The sequence below is a fragment of the Elephas maximus genome, chromosome 4 (assembly GCF_024166365.1).
Source record: "Elephas maximus indicus isolate mEleMax1 chromosome 4, mEleMax1 primary haplotype, whole genome shotgun sequence".
Lineage (NCBI taxonomy): Eukaryota > Metazoa > Chordata > Mammalia > Proboscidea > Elephantidae > Elephas > Elephas maximus.
Genome location: NC_064822.1, coordinates 99,608,543 through 99,631,848, shown reverse-complemented (window position 1 = coordinate 99,631,848; position 23,306 = coordinate 99,608,543). Strand labels below are relative to the sequence as shown.

Genomic DNA, 23,306 nt, shown 5'->3' with positions numbered 1-23,306 from the left:
GCAGTCACATCTATGTATAATGAAAAAATGAGAAAGCAAGACGCAGTCACAAACTTCTTCCTCTACCCTCTCTGAGCATTAAAGAGGTCTCAACCAGATCCCAGAAATACTTGATTTAGCTGTGTTAAAATAATGGCCATAATTTATTTTAGTTTAAGTGTATGGCTGACCTTTTATGCTAATTAGTATAAATTGGTGTTTATGTGATATGTATATATATATAAACCCACTGCCGTCAAGTCGATTCCAACTCACAGTGAACCTATAGGACAGAGTAGAACTGCCTGATAGAGTTTCCAAGGAGCGCCTGGCGGATTCGAACTGCCAACCTCTTGGTTAGCAGCTGTAGCACTTAACCACTATGCCACCAGGGTTTCCATATATATAATATATAAAACTAAATATGTGAAGAAGTAATTTGGCTATGTTTCATTTAGAGTAATAGAATTTTGGGCCTGAAAAGGACTTGATATATTTAATTTAACCTCTTAAAGAAAAAATTGATGGAAAAATTGGGGCTCAGAGAGGCTTGATAGAAAGAACAGATTAAGAGTTTGGTGTTGGAACCAGATTTTTAAGGTGCAAATCCCAACTGCACCTCTTACTAGTATTGACCTTAGGTAGGTTACTTAATTTCTCTATGCTTTGGTTTCTTCTTCTGTAAGAGTTTGATGATCATAATAATGTTAGTTACCTTATAGGGCTATTTTGATGATTAAATGAAATAACCTGTGAAAGCCTTTAAGCACAGTGCCTGAAAAATGGTAGGCACATTGTATGTATCATCTATTATGATGATGATGGTGGTGACAAAAATACTTTGACCCTTCTCATTGGATTGCGGCAGAACTGGAGGTAGAAGCTTGGGATGCTGTTTGTTCATCAGGTGATCTTTCTGTGTCTACTCTAGTTATCCCACTGAACTGTTTACTTGTGCACCTTTGTGGATTGTTCTTCACATACTGATTCCTTTTTTGAATGCTCACATCTTTCAAAAGATGAAAGTGACTCTTACTCCTGACAATGCCAGTATTCTCTCAGCTGGGTGGCAGCCTCACAAGTTTGCCACATGTCTCCCAGTGTAGAATGATTACCAGGGGTTAAAAAGGAAACTGCAGCATCAAGAACATGTTGTTGGAATAGGCTGATTTCATTACTGAGACATATTTGAAAACAAGTCTTCAGTTTTTTTAAGTTACAGCACACTTTATCAACATATTAGATAAATATATCTCCATAATTAGTAAAATATATTGTCCTTAGATTCTCTCAAGGCAGGGTATAGAACCATATTTTAAACAGTTGAGTAAGAGAGAGACGGAATTCCATTTCAATTTAATTAAACAAATAGGCATTGAGACCCTACTTTCTGCCTGGCATTATATTTGGCCCTGAATGTGTAGCTATGAATAAAATAGACACATCTCTGCTCTTATGAAGCTTTCAGTCTAGTGAGGAAAGTGGAAAAAGCCTTTTTCTGTGCAGAATCCTGATCCACAGGCGGAAAAAAAATCAGTCATGGAAATAAAAAGAAAAAAATTTAAAGTGAAAAATAACACATAACCCCTTTAAAAATTAAGGACGAACAAAAATTCAACAATGAATAAAATAATAATAATGGTACAAAAGACTTTGCCTCACAAGGGACTTGACCATGATTATTCTGAGCCCTGACAGTGGCAGTGGCTGAACCAAGAGCAGAGGATCCATAACGGGGATGGCCTGCAAGAAAACACAAGAACATGACCTCTCTGGTTGCTTATTCCATATGGCCTGCCCAGGTACTGGAGCGTGGAGAATTTTAGCAAGACCCACTTTTATGGCTTCAGTTAACACTTCTGGGTCAGCCCAAACCTCTCTATGAAGTGGCAGTATATTTGACTTTGTCGCTTGAATATCTTGTAGGTCTCAAACTCAACATGTTTCCAAACTAAACTCATCTAGCTACAATATAACCTCCATAAGAACAGACTTTGTTTTGTTCTTTGCTCTGTTTTGATCTCTTAGAATTTGTTCTAGTAGAACACACAGAATTTGTTGAGTAAATGAAATCTGCTTAATGCTCACTATGATTAGTTGCCCCCATGTGTCTGTCAGTTTGTCGTACTTTGGGGGCTTGTGTGTTGCTGTGATGCTGGAAGCTACGCCATCAGTATTCAGATACCAGCAGGGTCACCCATGAAGGACAGGTTTCAGCTGAGCTTCCAGACTAAGACTAGAGAGAAGGACCTGGCAGTCTACTTCTGAAAAGCATCAGCCAGTGAAAACCTTATGAATAACAGCAGAACATTGTCTGATACAGTGCTGGAAGATGAGCCTCCCAGGTTGGAAAGCACTCAAAAGATGACTGGGGAAGAGCTGCCTCCTCAAAGTAGAGTCGACCTTAATGACGTGGATGGAATAAAGCTTTTGAGACCTTCATTTGCTGATGTGGCACGACTCAAATTGAGAAGAAATAGCTGCAAACATCCATTAATAATCGGAACCTGGAATGTACGAAGTATGAATCTAGGAAAATTAGAAATGGTCAAAAATGAAATGGAACACATAAACATCGATATCCTAGGCATTAGTGAGCTGAAATGGACTGGTATTGGCCATTTTGAATTGGACAATCATATAGTCTACTATGCTGGGAATGACAACTTGAAGAGGAATGGTGTTGCATTCGTCGTCAAAAAGAACGTTTCAAGATCTATCCTGAAGTACAACGCTGTCAGTGATAGGATAATATCCATACGCCTACAAGGAAGACCAGTTAATAGGACTATTATTCAAATTTATGCACCAACCTCTAGGGCCAAAGATGAAGAAATAAAAGATTTTTATCAGCTGCTGCAGTCTGAAATTGATTGAACATGAAATCAAGATGCATTGATAATTATTGGCGATTGGAATGTGAAAGTTGGAAACAAAGAGGAAGGATCAGTAGTTGGAAAATATGGCCTTGGGGATAGAAATAATGCCAGAGATCAAATGATAGAATTTTGCAAGACCAACGACTTCTTCATTGCAAATACCTTCTTTCACCAACATAAATGGTGACTATACACATGGACCTCGCCAGGTGGAACACACAGAAATCAAATTGACTACGTCTGTGGAAAGAGACGATGGAAAAGCTCAATATCATCAGTCAGAACAAGGCCAGGGGCTGACTGTGGAACAGACCATCAATTGCTCATATGCAAGTTCAAGCTGAAACTGAAGAAAATCAGAGCAAGTCCACAAGAGCCAAAATATGACCTTGAGTATATCCCACCTGAATTTAGAGACCATCTGAAGAATAGATTTGACGCATTGAACACTAGTGACCAAAGACCAGATGAGTTGTGGAATGACATCAAGGACATCATCTGTGAAGAAAGCAAGAGGTCACTGAAAAGACAGGAAAGAAAGAAGAGACCAAGGTGGATGTCAGAGGAGACTCTGAAACTTGCTCTTGAGCATTGAGCAGCTAAAGCAAAAGGAAGAATTCATGAAGCAAAAGAACTGAACAGAAGATTTCAAAGGGCCTCTTGAGAAGACAAAATAATTATAATGACATGTGCAAAGAGCTGGAGGTGGAAAACCAAAAGGGAAGAACACGCTCAGCGTTTCTCAAGCTGAAAGGACTGAAGAAAAAATTCAAGCCTCGAGTTGTAATAGTGAAGGATTCCATGGGGAAAATATAAAATGATGCAGGAAGCATCAAAAGAAGATGGAAGGAGTACACAGAGTCATTATACTGAAAAGAATTAGTCAATATTCAACCATTTCAGGAGGTGGCATATGATCAGGAACCGATGGTACCGAAGGAAGAAGTCCAAGCTGCTTTGAAGGCATTGGCGAAAAACAAGGCTTCAGGAATTGATGGAATATCAAGTGAGATGTTTCAACAAACAGATGCAGTGCTGGAGGTGCTCACTCATCTATCTATGCCAAGAAATATGGAAGACAGCTTCCTGGCCAACTGATTGGAAGAGATCCATATTTATGCCTATTCCCAAGAAAGGTGATCCAACCGAATGTGGAAATTATAGAACAATATCATTGATATCACATGCAAGCAAAATTCTGCTGAAGATCATTCAAAAACGGCTGCAGCAGTATATCGATAGGGAACTGCCAGAAATTCAGGCCGGTTTCAGATGAGGATGTGGAACCAGGGATATCATTGCTGATGTCAGATGGATCCTGGCTGAAAGCAGAGAATACCAGAAGGATGTTTACCTGTGTTTTATTGACTATGCAAAGGCATTTGACTGTGTGGATCATAACAAACTATGGCTAACACTGAGAAGAATGGGAATTCCAGAACACTTAATTGTGCTCATGAGGAACCTTTACATAGATCAAGAGGCCGTTGTTCGGACAGAACAAGGGGATATTGATTGGTTTAAAGTCAGGAAAGGTGTGCGTCAGGGTTGTATTCTTTCACCATACCTATTTAATCTGTATGCTGAACAAATAGGAGAAGCTGGACTATATGAAGAAGAACAGGGCATCAGGATTGGAGGAAGACTCATTAACAGCCTGCATTATGCAGATGACACAACCTTGCTTGCTGAAAGTGAAGAGGACTTGAAGCGCTTACTAATGAAGATCAAAGACCACAGCCTTCAGTATGGATTACACCTTAATATAAAAAAAAGTGTTTTTTTCCTGGACCAATGAGGAACATCATGATAAACGGAGAAAAGATTGAAGTTGTCAAGAATTTCATTTTACTTGGATCCACAACCAACAGCCATGAAAGCAGCAGTCAGGATCAAAAGACACATTGCATTGGGCAAATCTGCTGCAAAGGACCTCTTCAAAGTGTCGAAGAGCAAAGATGTCACCCTGAAGACTAAGGCGTGCCTGACCCAAGCCATGGTATTTTCAGTCGCATCATATGCATGTGAAAGCTGGACAATAAATAAGGAAGACTGAAGAAGAGTTGATGTCTTCGAATTGTGCTGTTGGTGAAGAATATTGAATATACCATGGACTGCCAAAAGAACGAACAAATCTGCTCCTTAGAAGCAAGGATGTTGAGACTGCATCTTACATACTTTGGACATGTTGTCAGGAGGGATCAGTCCCTGGAGAAGGACATCATGCTTGGCAGAGTACAGGGTCAGTGGAAAAGAGGAAGACCCTCAATGAGGTGGATTGACGCAGTGGCTGCAACAATGAACTCAAGCATAGCAATGATTGTAAGTATGGCTCAGGACCGGGCAGTGTTTCATTCTGTTGTGCATAGGGTCGCTATGAGTCAGAACCGACCCGACGGCACCTAACAACAACAATAATTAGTTGAGATAAAAATACGTATGAGTGCTAAAGGGAGAAAGAAAATGAGGAGAGTTGGAGGGAGTAGAGCTAAATAGATGTGGAAAGAGATAAAATTGGGAAAGATGAGACAAGAAGTGGCCGACTTCTACACACACAAACGTAGAGAGAGAAATGAACCTTTCAGAGTGAGCTGGTAAGAGATTAGCATCAATGTCTCATGGATTTAGGTTATTAAAGGCTTCTAAATCTATACTGGATGTATGTTATTTCTCTTGGCAATAGCACTCTTTATACTCATACATGGACAGGAGGAAATTGAGAAAGGAAAAGAAACTAATTTTTAGATGGTGTTTATTTTCTTTATTATTCTGTGTTGTCCTGTGGTTTTGGTAACATTTCACAAAGTCCTGAAGTCTTAATTAGGCCCCTTCAAATGACAAAGAACAGAGTTAGACTTGCATCACTTTGATAATGTGGGTTAACTTATAGACAAATACACAGGGAATTAGGGGAGAAAGGAAACCACCTGAACTGGTGTACACTGAGGCCTTATGGAACAGGAGCATCATTCAAGGAACAGCACACCTTTAGTGAACTGGTTGTCTTGTTCTGTCCTGAGCTCCCTGCCATCTTACCATCCTACTGTCTATCTCTGCCGTAATGCTGCTGGTCTGTTTCACATCCAGACTTCTCAGAGACAGCATCTGATTGGTTTGATCAGGCCTTGAGGGAAAACTTGAGAACATATCAAGGAGGTCTTCCCAAACCAGCCTATTTAAAATTGCAAGCCTCCATATGCATACTCAGCACATCCTATCCCCTGTCCTCGCTTACTTTTACTTATTTATGTATTTCATTATATATTTGCTCCCACTCCAGAACGTAAGCTCTATTTTTCATAGGTTTCCTTCACTGCTGTATTCTTAACACCTACAACAGTGCCCGGCACATTGTAGGTGTCAGTAAATATTTGTTGAATACAAGAATAATGTGTATAAATTCACCTTGTACGTGTATAAATTCACCTTCTCTACCACTGTAGTGATGAAATGTATACACCCCTGGGGACAATGACAGGCAGGGAGAGAATTTTGAAATTAGCTTAAACTAGAAGTGACCTGTAGAAAACAAAAACATAGAAATGATTAAATCAGCATGTACCACACTTAGTTTAAATTTTCTAGCAACTTTAAAAAGACATACCTATAGTGGAGTGATTAAGAGACTAATTGGTTAAGAGAATAAGCTCTAGAGTCATAGTGCCTATGTTTGAATCCCAGCTCTACTACTGTTAGCTGTGTGACCCTGGTGAAGTTATTTTACCTCTCTGTGGCTCATTTTCTACATCTCTAGTATGCTCACCTCAGTAATTATGACTTAATATATTCAAAATACTTAGAACAATATCTCACAAATGGTAAGCTCTCAATAAATAATATATATTATTCTTTCACTAGGGAAAAGTGAAGTTTTAAGTTTAAGATGAGGTATAGAAAAAAGAATTATAGTTTTGCACACCTGAGTTTTGTCAATTAAAATAACATTTAGTCTACAAAGGAAACAGGATAATTTTAGAAAAGCCAAAGGGAAGTAATCATTTGATGGATGGACAAATGAAGTAAAAATGCAAAAAGTTGAAAAATATACCTGTAATGTTGGCAAAATAGTTGTCAGTCTTATTCATAGAATTTGCTGTAGAAGAGGGAGGAGCTAAAAGGCAATGAAAAGAAATCTGTGCTTTATGCTGAGTTTGAGGCACTTTGAGGGACATTCTTGTGTACAACAAATAAGAACCTGGAATAACTGGGATAAATAGCAAGTGAAAATAAGTTGACATTTTTTCTTGGTTGCTAGAAAAAAAAATATGTTACGAAACTGCTGCAAATTTTACACAGGAGATTTTGCTCAGAAACATATCTGCATCAAAAATCATTTGTTGGGTCCATTTTGAATATATAATAGTAATCTAGAGATAAAAGAGGTTTTTTTCCCCGTAATTGTAGGAAATTGGTAGAATACTCTGTGGAAGTTAATGAGGAGATTTTGAGTTGCCGTAGAAGGTTATGCTCTCCTGATCAATACTTTCACTCCAGTAAATTTTATGTAATAATAACAACCATTCATTGAATATCTACTCTGCGCGAGACACGTACAAGGTGGATTTATACACATTATTCTTGTATTCAGCAAATATTTACTGACACCTACAATGTGCCGGGCACTGTTGTAGGTGTTAAGAATACAGCAGTGAAGGAAACCTATGAAAAATAGAGCTTACGTTCTGGAGTGGGAGCAAATATATAATGAAATACATAAATAAGTAAAAGTAAGTGAGGACGGGGGATAGGATGTGCTGAGTATGCATATGGAGGCTTGCAATTTTAAATAGGCTGGTTTGGGAAGACCTCCTTGAGAAGGCAATATTTCAAAGAGGTGAAGGAGCAAGCCACGCAGCCATGTGGGAGAAAAACATTCATTCCAGACAGAGAAAACTGGATGTGCAAAGTCCCTGAGGCAGGAGCATACTTGAACTGTTCAAGGAACAGCCAGCACAGCTGCAGCAGAGTGAGTGGGGGAGACAGTGACAGATTTAATCAGAGAGGTGTAAGTGGGGCCTAAGAAACCCATCATGTAGATGATCATGAAGGTCTGTGGGAGTGGTACATCATTTCCTTAGAAGATCTAGAGACAGTAGTTATATTTTTGGATTAGTGACCTTCCGAAAGAAACCTTTGACCACAGTGGTCCCTGTATTTAAGCAGACTTTCTGATCTAAGGCATAGAGCATGGTGCTCATCCCATAGTGAGGCCTTAACAAATATCTGTTGAATAAATTAGGGCTCAGGTGCTAACTCTGAGATTAATTAGTTGCTTGAGTTTAGAGAAATTACTTGACTTGTCTGTGTCTTGATTTGCAAAATGAGATCTTTTCCAGTTCTCCTATTGGGTAAGAGATGGCTAGTCTTCTCAGCAGCTCCCTTACTTCTTGCTGTGAATATTGACAGTCAGCCTGCATAGGGAAAGGATGAGGGTAACCTGAATGCCTTCTGCACCGCTCACGTGTTTATTTACCTGCTCACTTAGCACTCTGTCTCTTTGTTTGTATTCTCACCTCCAGCCTTTGGCCAAGACAGTAAAGTTGGAGACAGAGGCTGGCTCTGGGAAGGTGACAGAACTCTTGGGACATTTCTTCCTGTCAGAGGATTGGATCATATGTGTGAATAGACGTTTTGGCTGCACTAAGGCAAAATCTGGGTCCCTGCCAGGCTCTTAAGATACTAACATAAACTTATTCTTGTTGTCAGGCCACGATTTGGGAAACCTGGCTGGGGCTTTCCACCTAACAGCCACGTGTTCATCATAAAGAAGATTCTAATGACAGTAGCTAAACACTAGCAAGAATTATGTGATGAGTCAGGAAGCATTAATCAAACAAATCTATTGTGTCTTGAGGCCGGAACTTAATAATTTTTCTTTGGGGTGTGGGCTATCTATAGCCTTAGAAGAAGACAATTATTTTTGGTAATAGCAGAGTCAGAATCAAATAAAAATTTTCCTTTGAAAATGAAACTTTTAATGACTTCTGTGTTTACCATTTCTGGAGTTAAGTTTACAGGATAAAAGGAGAAATCTGATATAAGTGAAGCTGGTTTCTGGGTATTACTGAGAATCTTCTGGCCTTTTAGCCTTTCAGGGAAGGGTTATTTGTCTCCTAAGGTTGCTAGGAAAAGCCTTGTCCTTTAGTAGCAGAACCTTAAGCAAGGCCAGAAGCCAGCAGATTGGCTGGGTCCATGTGGATGCTTCATTCACTTCAGATAAACACTAAGTGCTGCAGCCTATTGGCAAAAGCAGCCAGCTCTCTGTGCCGACTATTGGCGGTTAAAAATAAAGTCCGTATGGTGGGATGAGCTTTTAAACCGATGATTCATGGCTCTTGGAGACTGATACATTTGATAAGCCAGTAAGTCAGTCCTATACTCAGAACACTATATATTTTTTTTTAACCAATAAGGCTCACTAGCTAACAGTGCTATTTAGTTCCTCTTTTTTTTTTTATTCACTTAGGTCTCTTTTACTAGCCTGTTCCTACAGACTGATTTTAATTACCATTATTTTGCATTATGATAACTAAATTACAAAGGGTAGTGACAGAAACAGGCTGATCCTGATGTGGCATTGTTTAATGTGACAGTAACAAGGACAAGTAGCATTTGTATACTGCATGGCTATTTTTTAAGTAGACTTGACCTTCAGCAGCCCTGGGATGGATAGCCATTAGTTACTATACTCTTCTGAAAACAGGTGCAGCAAGGTTGTATCTGGCCCAGGTAAGAGGTAAGAGATGAACTTGACCCCAGAGCTCCTGACCAAGTTCCAAGCTTGTTTCTTTTCTCCACGCAGCTTCTGTACCTGTATTTGAGGCAACACTTCACATCTTTTTCTTAGAGTTTCAGCTGAGTTGTGTAAATAGTTCAAAGTGTGTGGAGAATATAAAGAATGTTGGCTAAAATCTAACCTTCTCCCATGTCCAAATGGGCATTATTTTTTATATTTCATCTTCAGCAAGTGAGTTGTTGTTAGTTGCTGACAAGTCAGTTCAGACTCATGGCAATCCCGTATGTGCAGAGTAGAACTGCTCCATAGGGTTTTCAAGGCTGCGTTTGCGACCTTTTAGAGGCAGATGATCTGTTTTCTTAGGCGCCTCTAGGTGGGTTCGAACCACCAACCTTTGGACCAGTAGTTGAGCGCTTAACTGCTCTACCCAGAGTGTGCTTTGGAAAGGAAGGCACCTTTGTTGTGTTGCTGTTGTTGTTAGGTGCTGTTGAGTCGGTTCTGACTCATAGCGACGCTATGCACAACAGAACGAAACACTGCCCGGTCCTGAGCCATCCTTACAATCGTTGTTATGCTTGAGCTCATTGTTGCAGCCACTGTGTCAATCCACCTCGTTGAGGGTCTTCCTCTTTTCCACTGACCCTATACTCTGCCAAGCGTGATGTCCTTCTCCAGGGACTGATCCCTCCTGACAACATGTCCAAAGTATGTAAGACGCAGTCTCGCCATCTTTGCCTCTAAGGAGTATTCTGGCTGTACTTCTTCCAAGACAGATTTGTTCATTCCATTGGCAGTCCATGGTATATTCAATATTCTTCACCAACACCACAATTCAAAGGTGTCAACTCTTCTTCAGTCTTCCTTATTCATTGTCCAGCTTTCACATGCATATGATGCAATTGAAAATACCATGGCTTGGCTCAGGTGCACCTTAGTCTTCAAGGTGACGTCTTTGCTCTTCAATACTCTGAAGAGGTCCTTTGCAGCAGGTTTGCCCAATGCAATGTGTCTTTTGATTTCTTGACTGCTGCTTCCATGGCTGTTGATTGTGGATCCAAGTAAAATGAAATCTTTGGCAATGTCAATCTTTTCTCCGTTTATCATGATGTTGCTCATTGGTCCAGTTGTGAGGATTTTTGCTTTCTTTATGTTGAGGTGCAATCCATACTGAAGGCTGTGGTCTTTGATCTTCATTAGTAAGTGCTTCAGGTACTCTTCACTTTCAGCAAGCAAGGTTGTGTCATCTGCATAACGCAGGTTGTTAGTGAGTCTTCCTCCAAACCTGATGCCCCGTTCTTCTTCATATAGTCCAGCTTCTCGGATTATTTGCTCAGCATATCAATTGAATAGGTATGGTGAAAGGATACAACCCTGACAAACACCTTTCTTGACTTTAAACCAATCAGTATCCCCTTGTTCTGTCCAAACAACCACCTCTTGATCTATGTAAAGGTTCCTCACGAGCACAATTAAGTGTTCTGGAATTCCCATTCTTTGCAATGTTATCTATAGTTTGTTATGATCCACACAGTCGAATGTCTTTGCATAGTCAGTAAAATAAAATGAGCCCCCACAGTACGACAAACGGACAGACACGTGGGGGAAAACCTTTGTTATACAAATCCCTTACTCCCACTTACCATTCTTTTTTCTATATCGTACTTAATCATTCTCATTTTGATACACTGCATCTTTATTCTGATCTTTTTTCTTTTATACTTTTTTTTCCGCTATTCATTTAATTTTATCAGTCATCTTTTATTCCTTTGTGCCTTTCTTAGTCAAATTTGGCTTCCAGAATTATTTTTTTATGTGGTCCTATGATTTTGGCAAGGAGCACTAGTCTTGCAATGATTAAGAGCTCAGCTACTCACTGAAAGGTCAGTGGTTCAAACCTACCAGAAGCTCCACAGGAGAAAAAAACCCTCAAAACGAAACTCATTGCTGTCGAGTTGATTTGAACTTATAGTGACCCTATAGGATAGAGTAAAACTGCCCCGCAGGGTTTCCAAGGAGCAGCTGGTGGATTCGAACTGCTGACTTTTTGGTTAGCAGTCAAGCTCTTAACTACTGCACCGTGGGAGAAAATACCTGGTCACCTAAGAAACCGTATGGGGTAGTTCTACTGTGTCCTATAGGGTTGCTATGAGTCAGAATCAACTCGACGGCACGCAGCAACAATTGATTTTAGCAAAGCTTCACAAATAAAGTCTTGAAGTGTTAGGCCCTTTCAAATTACATATGGGGCAAGGGAGGTGTCAGAGCCTGTGATAGGTTAAATAACTCTGAGCCACTCTGTGTTGACTCCTGGAATAGAAATTGAGTTTCCTGTTACTTTGATGATTGTCAGTGTGTAATGATGGGAACAAGACAATGAGTCAAGAATCACCCTAATGTCAACCCTAGGTTTTAGAACAGGCAACAAAACGTGACAGGAGCATATTGTTGCATGTCTTAGTAAATCATTGCTTTTCATTGCTCAGTAGTGTTCCGTCACATGAATTTACCACAAGTTATTTACTCATTTGTCAGTGGATGGATATTTGGGCTGTTTCTAGCATTTCATTGCAATAAATCAAAGCTGCTATAATTCAGTAACGGGTGTTCATGAGGAAATACGTTTTAATTTCCTAGGGTAAATCCTTAGGAGTGAATGTTTTACTTTATAAGAAGCTTCCAAATAGTTTTACAAAGTGTCTATACTACTTTGATTCTCACTAGTAGCAAGGAATGAGAGTTCATGTTACTTTGTATCTTTTGGCAATTAAAATTGTCAGTCTTTTAATTTTAGCTATTCTAATAAGTGTGTATCTCTATTGGGGTTTTAATTTGGATTTCCCTAATGATTACTGATGTTGGCACTCATTTTGCATATCTATATCCATATCTATCTGTACATCTATATGTTTATATATCTATATATAGTTCCTTTTGGGTAAAGTTTCTATTTAAATATCTTGATTTTTTTTAGTAGGATTTTTGTCATACTAAATTGTAAGCATTCTATATATATACACAAATGCTGAATACAGGCCTGGTTCACATATGTTTTGCAAATATTTTCTCTTATTCTGTAGCTTGTCTTTTTTTAATTTCTTAATTGTGTCTTTCAAAAAGCCAGAAATTTTTAATTTTGATGAAGTACAATTTATTAATTTATCTTTTAATGTACATGCCTTTTGTATCCTGCCTAAGAAAACTTTGCCTAACCCAAGTCACAAAGATTTTTACCTATGTTTTCTTCTAACATTTTTATAGCTTTAGCTTTTACATTTAAGCTTATAATCCATTTCAAGTTAACAATTGTACGTGGTGCAAGATACACACTGGGGGTTCTCCTTCCTTCCTTTTTTTCATATGAAGCATTATTGAAAACATTATCCTTTATCCCTTGAAATATTGGCACCTTTGTAAAAAGCAATTAAGGATTTATGTGTAGATTTATTCCTATACTCTTTATTCTACCCCATTAATTTATATGTCTATCCCCATGCCAATACCACACTGTCTTGATCACTATAGCCTTATAGAATTGTCTTGAAATCAGATAGTAAAAATCCTCCAATTTTGTTCTTTTTCAGATTTTCTTTTGGCTTTTCTATTTCCTTTGCTTCTCCATATAAATTTTAAAGCCAGTTTATCAGGTACATAATAGCCTCCTGGGATTTTGATTAGGATTGCCTTGAATCTATAGATCAACAAGAGGATAATTGATATCTTAACAACAATATTAGGTCTTCTTATCCATGAGTCTGGTAAATATTCCCATGTATTTAGGTCTTCTTTATGTTTTATACTTTTCAGTGTAAAATCTTGCCTGTATTTTGTTAGATTTTTCTGTATTTCATTTTTTTTTTAATGCTATTGGGAATGGTATTCTTTTTGAATTTTTATTTCCAATTCATTTGTTGGTAGCATATAGAAATACAGTTCATTTCTGTATATCGACCTTGTATCCTGCAGTCTTGCTAACTCACTTAGTAGTTCTAGTAGCTTTTTTTGTAGATGCTCTGGAATTTTTTAAGTATAGATGATCATATAGTCTGAGGAAAAAAGATTATTATTTCTTCCTTTCCAATTTGAATGCCTTTTCTTTATTTTTCTTATTTCATTGCATTGACTGGAATGTCCAATCAATGTTGACTTGTTAGCTGGAGGTTTTTATTTATTTATTTATTTTTAAATGCCCCTTATTAGGTTGAAAGAGCCCTGGTGGCACAGTGGTTAAGCACTGGGCTGCTGATTGAAAGATTGGCAGTTCGAGCCCACCAGCTACTCCACAGGTGAAAGATGTGGTGGTCTGCTTCCATGAAGATTACAGCCTTGGAAGCCCTGTGGGGGAATCTGACAGCTCTGCAGAGTTGCTGTGAGCCGGGATTGACTCAAAGGTAGTGGGTTTAGTTTTGGTTTATTAGGCTGAGAAAGTTCCCTTATATTTTTACTTTGCAGCGAGTGATTTGTTTATTTTATCATGAATGGTTGAATTTTGTCAAATGCTTTTCTTGCATCAACTGATGTGATCAGGTGGCTTTCTTCTTGAGACTATAAATACGGAGATTACATTGTTTTCTTTTTAAATATTGAAAACCCTTGGATTATTCCGATGAACCCCATTTGGTTATAGTTTATTATTATATATTGTTGGGTTTGATTTACCAGTATTTTGTTGAGGATTTTGCATATATATTCAAAAGATATATTTTGCACCCATGCTAAAAAGCTTTATTTTGCATATATGTTCTAGTTTTTTGTTTTATACCATCTTTGTCTGGTTTTGGTATAAGGATACTAAACAAACAAAACCCAAACCTGTTGCCATCAAGTTGATTCCGACTCATAGATTTGTGCATAATTTTTGTGTATTCTTTAAATGTTTGGTGGAATTTGATAGGGAAATCATCAGGTTACTAGAGATTTCTACCAATCGTATTGACTATGAAAGAAGAATATGAAGCTTCCAACTATTTTTCTGGATTTGTCTATTTTTCGCTTAAGTTCTATCATCTCTCTCCAGGGAGTGTGTTTCATGTATTTTGAAGTTCTGTTGTTAGGTGCATACACATTTAGGATTGTACTGTCTGCCTTTTGAGTTGACCCTTTTATTATTATGGAAAATTGTATTTGAAGTGGATTTTTTTTTTTTTAGCAGCATATAGTTGGGTTATGTTTTTAAAAATCTGTTCTGATAATTATGGTTTTGTAATTGTTGTGTTTAGACCATTTACCTTTAATGTAATTATTGATACATTTGGATTTTAGTTTACCACTTTATTATTTGTTTTGCTTTTGTTCCTTGTTTTCCATTCCTTTCTTTTCCCTTTCCTGCTTTCTTTCAAGTTATTTGAACATTTCATTTTATATATTGCATCTTTTAGCTGTATATATTTGTATAGCTTTTTAAGTTGGTGTTCTTGGAAATATAATATGCATACGTAATTTTTCATGTCTACTTAGAGTCTATATGTTACAGCTTCAGTTGGAATGTAGACACTTTACCACTGTCTAGGTCCCTTTATTCTCAGTTCTTTATGTTGTTGTTTTATTTATTAAATCCACACACACTGAAACCCTTTTTGTTGTTGTTGTTAGGTGCTGTTGAGTTGGTTGCAACTCATAGTGGCCCTATGTACAACAGAACAAAACACTGCCCAGTCCTGCGCTATCCTCATGATGGTTGTTATGCTTGAACCCATTGTTGCAGCCTTCTGTGTCAATCCATCTCATCGGGTGTCTTCCTTTTTTTCGCTGACCCTCTACTTTACCAAGCATGATGTCCTTTTCCAGGGACTGGTCCCTCCTGATAACAGAACCAAAGCCCTTTTAGACAGTGTTAAATTTTTTTGCTTGTGATCATTGTGGTAGGCAGAAGAATGGTCCCTCAAAAATGTTCACGCCCTAATGCCCATTACCTTACATGGCAAAAGGGACTTTGAAGATATGGTTAAGGTAAAGGGCCTTCATAAGTGGAGATCATCCTGGATAATCCCGCTTATCTAGGTAGCCCTATATAATCACATAAATCCTTAAAATAGAGGAACTTTCCCGGCTGTAGTAAGAGAACCAGAGAGAAAGCAGCATGAGAAGGACTTGGTTCACTGTTGCTGGCTTTGAAGATACAAGAAGCGGACCAGGAGTCAAGGAATGCAGGTGCCCTCTAGAAGCTGCAAAAGGCATGAAAATGGATTCTCCCTGTAGCCTTTAGAAATGAATACAGCTTTGTCCACACTTTAGTCTTAGCCTGGTGAGTATGGTATTAGATTTATGATCTATAGAACTGTAAGATCATAAATTTTTGTATTTTAAACCAGTGTTTGTGGTAATTGTTATAGTAGCAATAGAAAACAAATACAGTGAGATGTATTTTAGAATTCTGAAATACAGAACTGTATGATAATAAATTTGTGTTGTTTTAATTCACTAAATTTTTTGGTAATTTGTTACAGCAACTATAGAAAATACTAACCACATGATGAAAATTTCAATCAAAACAGTAGATTTTGATCTTCTGGGGATCCCCTCCCACTATAAACACATATCAAAGCTAAATGAAATATCAACAGTTTTTTTTTTTACTATTCGTAAATAAACTTCAAGGAAAAAAAGAAAATCCCCAGATGCTAGGAAAAAAAAAGAATTATCTCAAGATTGGAAGTTGAAAGGAGAATCTGATGCAGTGTTTTGGAGTGGGCGGGACACAGGGTTTCAGCACCTTTGCCATATAAGGTAACATATTCACAGGTTGGGGGTGGTTAAGAGCTATGGCTGCTAACCAAAAGGTTGGCAGTTCAAATCCACCAGGCGATCCTTAGAAACCCTGTGGGGCAGTTCTTCTCTGTGCTATAGGGTCGCTATGAGTCATAATCGACTCGATGGCAACGGGTTTGGTTTGGTTTTGGTTTGGGGGGGATTAGGATATAGGTATCTTTTTCAGAGGTGGGCATTATTATGGCTACCACGATGACTGAAGGCAAAAATTTTACCCTTGTCTAAAGGGACTTTTGCTGTATGTAGATTTAACACATAAACAACAGCAGTGGAAATGTGTGAGGATAAAGGAACCTATACATGAGTCGGAATCAACTCGATGGCATTGGTTTTTGTTTTTTTTGGTATATAGCGGTAAAGTTCCTATATTCAATTAAAGTGGTAACATACAGATTCTGAGTAGATGGTGAAAGTTAAATACGTATATTGTATTCCTTAGACCACTAATTTGAAAAGCTATACAAAGAGTTATAGCTAAAGGCAACCATAGATAAAATGGAATAGCACTAAAAATACTGGCACCTAGTAGGTAGAGGCCAGGGGTGCAGCTAGTCATCCTACAATGCAGATGACAACCCCCACAACGAAGAATTGTATAGGCAAAAAATGTCAATAGTGCCAAGGTTGAGAGCCCCTTCCTAGGTTGAGAAACCTTGCCCTAACTAATGCAGTGACTTACCTTTATCATGGCTTTCCAAAGCTTTAAAATTTAGTTTTATAGAAATAGCTCTCTCCGCACTCTTATTTTAATGGTTTCCACAATATTTAATTAGATCACATAAGTACAGCTAGAATAAATAACTTTGTGTACAAATACCAATTTTCTAGAGGAAGCATAAGTGTTTTGGGGGGTACTAGAGAAAAGCCTACTAACCACCAGCATTCAGAATGTCATGGCGTGAGTCAGAGGTACTGGAGGGTATCCTTGATTCTGTGAGTAGTTGAGTGCAGGTAGATTAGGGGAACTTCTACATGTAAATATGTGTGTATATATGTATTTACATTTTCCTTTCATTACATTTTCCCTTCCAGTAGCATTTCAAATAATAGCATTATTTAAAATTTCACAGAGCAAAATTTCATAGAGTTGAATAGAATGGTCACGAGGGTTAAGCTTCTGCTTTTTTTGTTTTGTTTTTTTAAATCTCTGATTTTCAATCTCTGTGGACTGGAAACAAAGTTATTTTAAGGCTTCCTATTTGAGTAATGGAAAATAGCATTATTTAAAATTTAAATAGCATTATTTAAAATTGATTTTCTATAACTTTTGTAGGTACTTATTCCAGTTCAATACCTTGGATTAATTAATTAAATTACATTAATTTTATGTTGTGTTGTTTTGCAAATTTATGAGGTTTCACACAACAATATTTTATCACATGTAGGTATTGAAGTAGGTCTCAAAGTTTACAAAATTACATACAGAATTATAATGGAAAATTTGGTAAGGGAGAGAATTAAAAACTAATTTGGAAAACCTCCCAGATTCTGATTTTATCCCTAGTTTCCAAGGATAGAACTAAAAATGCCCCCCTCCACCCCATGTTGTTGTTGTTGTTAGGTACTGTCAAGTCAGTTCTGACTTATAGCGACCCTATGTACAACAGAATGAAACACTGCCTGGTCCTGCACCATCCCCATAATTGTTGCTATGCTTGAGCCCATTGTTGCAGCCACTGTGTCAGTCCATCTCATTGAGGGTCTTCCTCTTTTTCGCTGACCCTCCACTTTACCAAGCATGGTGTCCTTCTCCAGGGACTGATCCCTCCTGATAACATGTGAGACCTAAGGAGCATCCTGGCTGTACTTCTTCCAAGACAGATTTGTTTGTTCTTTTGGCAGTCCATGGTGTATTCAATGTGCTTCTCCAGCACCACAATACAAAGGCATCAATTCTTCTTCAGTCTTCCTTATTCATTGTCCAGCTTTCACATGCATATGAGACGATTGAAAACCCCATGGCTTGGGTCAGGTGCACTTTAGTCCTCAAGATGACATCTTTGCTTTTTAATACTTTTTTTTTAATTTAATTTTTATTGTGCTTTGAGTGAAAGTTTACAAATCAAGTCAGTCTCTCACACAAAAACTTATACACCTTGCTACATACTCCCAGTTGCTCTGCCCCTAATGAAACAGCCGGCTCCCTCCCTTCACTCTGTTTTCCTGTCCATTCTGCCAGCTTCTAACCCCCTCTACCCTCTCATCTCCTCTCCAGACAGGAGATGACAACATAGTCTCAAGTGTCCACCTGATCCAAGAAGCTCACTCCTCACCAGCATTTCTCTCCATCCCATTGTCCAGTCCAAGCCCTGTCTGAAGAGTTGGCTTTGGGAATGGTTCCTGTCCTGGGGCAACAGAAGGTCTGGGGGCCATGACTACTGGGGTCCTTCTAGTCTCAGTCAGACCCTTAAGTCTGGTCTTTTAAAGAGAATTTGGGGTCTGCATCCCACTGCTCTCCTGCTCCTTCAGGGGTTCTCTGTTGTGTTCCCTGTCAGGGCAGTCATCGGTGGTAGCCAGGCACCATCTAGTTCTTCTGGTCTCAGGCTGATGTAGTCTCTGGTTTATGTGGCCCTTTCTGTCTCTTGGGCTCGTAATTACCTTGTGTCCTTGTTCTTCATTCTCCTTTGGTCCAGGTGGGTTGAGACCAATCAATGCATCTTAGATGGCCGCTTGCTAGCGTTTAAGACCCCAGATGCTATTCTCCAAAGTGGGATGCAGAATGTTTTCTTAATAGATTTTATTCTGCCGGTTGACTTAGATGTCCTTGAAACCATGGTCCCCAAACCTCCACTCCTGCTACGCTGGCCTTTGACGCATCCAGTTTATTCAGGAAACTGCTTTTGGTTTAGTCCAGTTGTGCTGACCTCACCTGTATTGTGTGTTGTCTTTCCCTTCACCTAAAGTAGTTCTTATCTACTATCTGATTAGTGAATGCTCCTCTCCCACCTTCCCTCCCTCCCCTTCTCGTAACCATCAAAGAATATTTTCTTCTCTGTTTAAACTATTTCCGGAGTTCTTATAATTGTGGTCTTATACAATATTTGTCCTTTTACGACTGACTAATTTCACTCAGCATAATGCCTTCCAGATTCCTCCATGTTATGAAATGTTTCACAGATTCATCACTGTTCTTTATTGATGCATAGTATTCCATTGTATGAATATACCATAATTTATTTATCTATTCATCCGTTGGCTCCAGGAATTGATGGAATATCAATTGAGATGTTTCAACAAACAGATGTAGTGCTGGAGGTGCTCACTCATCTATGTCAAGAAATATGGAAGACAGCTTCCTGGCCAACTGACTGGAAGAGATCCATATTTATGCCTATTCCCAAGAAAGGTGATCCAATCGAATGTGGAAATTATAGAACAATATTATTAATATCACATGCAAGCAAAATTTTGCTGAAGATCATTAAAAACAAACAAAAAAACGGCTGCAGCAGTATATCAACAGGGAACTGCCAGAAATTCAGGCTGGTTTCAGAAGAGGACGTGGAACCAGGGATATCATTGCTGATGTCAGACAGATCCTGGCTGAAAGCAGAGAATATCAGAAGGATGTTTACCTGTGTTTTATTGACTTTGCAAAGGCATTTAACTGTGTGGATCATAACAAACTATGGCTAACACTGCGAAGAATGGGAATTCCAGAACACTTAATTGTGCTCGTGAGGAACCTTTACATAGATCAAGAGGCAGTTGTTCAGACAGAACAAGGGGATACTGATTGGTTTAAAGTCAGGAAAGGTGTGTGTCTGGGTTGTATTCTTTCACCATGCCTATTTAATCTGTACGCTGAGCAAATAATACAAGAAGCTGGACTATATGAAGAAGAACGGGGCATCAGGTTTGGAGGAAGACTCACTAACAACCTGCGTTATGCAGATGACACAACCTTGCTTGCTGAAAGTGAAGAGTACCTGAAGCACTTACTAATGAAGATCAAAGACCACAGCCTTCAGTATGGATTGCACCTCAACATAAAGAAAGCAAAAATCCTCACAACTGGACCAATGAGCAACATCATGATAAACGGAGAAAAGATTGACATTGTCAAAGATTTCATTTTACTTGGATCCACAATCAACAGCCATGGAAGCAGCAGTCAGGAAATCAAAAGACGCATTGCATTGGGGAAATCTGCTGCAAAGGACCTCTTCAGAGTATTGAAGAGCAAAGATGTCACCTTGAAGACTAAGGTGCACCTGAGCCAAGCCATGGTATTTTCAATTGCATCATATGCATGTGAAAGCTGGACAATGAATAAGGAAGACCGAAGAAGAGTTGACGCTTTTGAATTGTGGTGTTGACAAGGAATATTGAATATACCATGGACTGCCAAAAGAATGAACAAATCTATCTTGGAAGAAGTACGGCCAAAATGCTCCTTAGAGGCAAGGATGGCGAAACCGTGTCTTACATACTTTGGACGTGTTGTCAGGAGGGATCAGTCCCTGGAGAAGGACATCATGCCTGGCAGAGTACAGGGTCAGCATAAAAGAGGAAGACCCTCAATGAGGTGGATTGACACAGTGGCTGCAACAATGAGCTCAAGCATAACAACGATTGTAAGGATGGCTCGGGACCGGGCAGTGTTTCATTCTGTTGTGCATAGGGTCGCTATGAGTCGGAACCGACTCTGCGGCACCTAACAACAACAACAACAACATTCATCCATTGATGGTCACCTTGGTTGCTTCCATCTTTTTGCTATTGTAAACAGTGCTGCAGTGAACATGGGTGTGCATATATGTGTTTGTGTAAAGGCTCTTATTTCTCTAGGATATATTCCAAGGAGTGGAGGCCCACTCCTTGGATCGTATGGTAGTTCTATTTCTAGCTTTTTAAGGAAGTGCCAAATTAATTTCCAAAGTGGTTGTACCATTTTACATTCCCACCAGCAGTGTATAAGTGTTCCAGTCTCTCTACAACCTCTCCAACATTTATTATTTTGTGTATTTTAGATTAATGCCATTCTTGTTCGAGTGAGATGGAATCGCATTGTAGCTTTGATTTGCATTTCTCTAATATAGGGTCACTGTGAGTTGGAATCGACTCGACGGCATTGGGTTAATGGCTGATGATCGTGAGCATTTCCTCATATATCTGTTACCTACCTGAATGTCTTCTTTAGTGAAGTGTCTGTTCATATCTTTTGCCCATTTTTTAATTGGGTTATTTGTCTTTTTGTAGTTGAGTTTTTGCTGTATCATGTAGATTTTAGAGATCAGGTGCTGATTGAAAATGTCATGGCTAAAAACTTTTTCCCAGTCTGTAGGTAATCTTTTTTGCTGAAGTCCTTGGATGAACATAGGTGTTTGGTTTTTAGGAGCTCCCAGTTATCTAGTTTTTCTTCTGCATTGTTAGTAATGTTTTGTATACTGCTTAGGGCATGTATTAGGGCTCCTAACGTTGTCCCTATTGCTTTTTAACACTTTTTAAAGAGATCTCTTGCAGCTGATTGGCCCAATGCAATGCATCTTTTGATTTCTTGACTGCTGCTTGCATGAGTGTTGATTGTGGATCCAAAGTAAAATGAAATCCTGAACAACCTCTATCTTTTCTCTGTTTATCATGATGTTGCTTATTGGTCCAGTTGTGAGGATTTTTGTTTTTTTTTATGTTGAGGTGTAATTCATACTGAAGGTTGTGATCTTTAATCTTCATCAGTAAGTGCTTCAACTCCTCTTCACTTTCAGCAGGCAAGGTTGTGTTATCTGCATATTGCAGGTTGTTAATGAGTCTTCCTCCAATCCTGATGCCCTGTTCTTCTTCATATAGTCCAACTTCTCAGATTTTTGCTTAGCATACAGTTTGAATAGATATGGCGAAAGGATACAACCCTGACACACACCTTTCCTGACTTTAAACCATGCAGTATCCCCTAGTTCTGTTCAAATGACTGCCTCTTGATCCATGTACAGATTCCTCATGAGCACAATTAAGTGTTCTGGAATTTCTGTTCTTTATTATCCAGAATTTGTTATGATCCACACAGTCGAATGCCTGAGCATAGTCAATAAACCACAGGTAAACATCCTTCTGGTATTCTCTGCTTTCAGCCAGAATCCATCTGATATCAGTAGTGGTATCCCTGGTTCCACGTTCTGTTCTAAATCCAGCTTGAATTTCTGGCGGTTCCCTGTCAATATACTGTTGCAGCTGCTTTTGAATGATCTTCAGCAGAATTTTGCTTGCATGTGATATTAATAATATTGTTCGATAATTTCTGCATTTGGTGGGATCACCTGTCTTGGGAACAGGCATAACTATGGATCTCTTCCGGTCGGTTGGCCAGGTAGCTGTCTTCCAAATTTCTTGGCATAGATGAGTGAGCATTGCCAGTGCTGTATCTGTTTGTTGAATCATCTCAGTTGGTATTCTGTCAATTCCTGGATCCTTGTTTTTTGCCAGTGCTTTCAGGGCAGCTTGGACTTCTTCCTTCAGTATCATCAGCTCCTGACCATATGTTACCTCCTGAAATGGTTAAACGTCAGCCAGTTCTTTTTGGTATAATGACTCTGTGTATTCCTTCCATCTTCTTTTTATGTCTCTCTGTCATTTAATATTTTTCCCATAGAATTCTTCAATATTGGACCTCAAGGCTTGAGGTCTCTTCAGTTCTTTCAGCTTCAGAAATGCTGAGCGTGTTCTTCCCTTTTGGTTCTCTATCTCCAGATCTTTGCATATGTCAGCATAAGACTTTGTCTTCTCCAGCCCCACTCTGAAACCTTCTGCTTAGTTCCTTTACTTCATCATCCGTGCCCCCCCCCCCCATATAGTAGTATAATATAGTACATACTGCTCTGCAGGCACTTCTGAGTCTATTTTCAGGCGTCTGGTAAGTCCAGATGGACTGTTTTGAGAGAAGGTTAAGAAGCCCAATGGATCCTTATACAGACTAACATTTTAATTGCTTTTGAAACTCTTACTTACTT

General features: G+C 38.8%; 1 protein-coding gene across 2 annotated transcripts in view; it reads left to right on the top strand.

Annotated features, from left to right (window-relative positions):
* Positions 1–23,306, top strand: part of NELL2 (neural EGFL like 2) — a 485,920-nt gene that overhangs the window by 68,325 nt on the left and 394,289 nt on the right. The gene's annotated exons all lie outside the window — the stretch shown is intronic.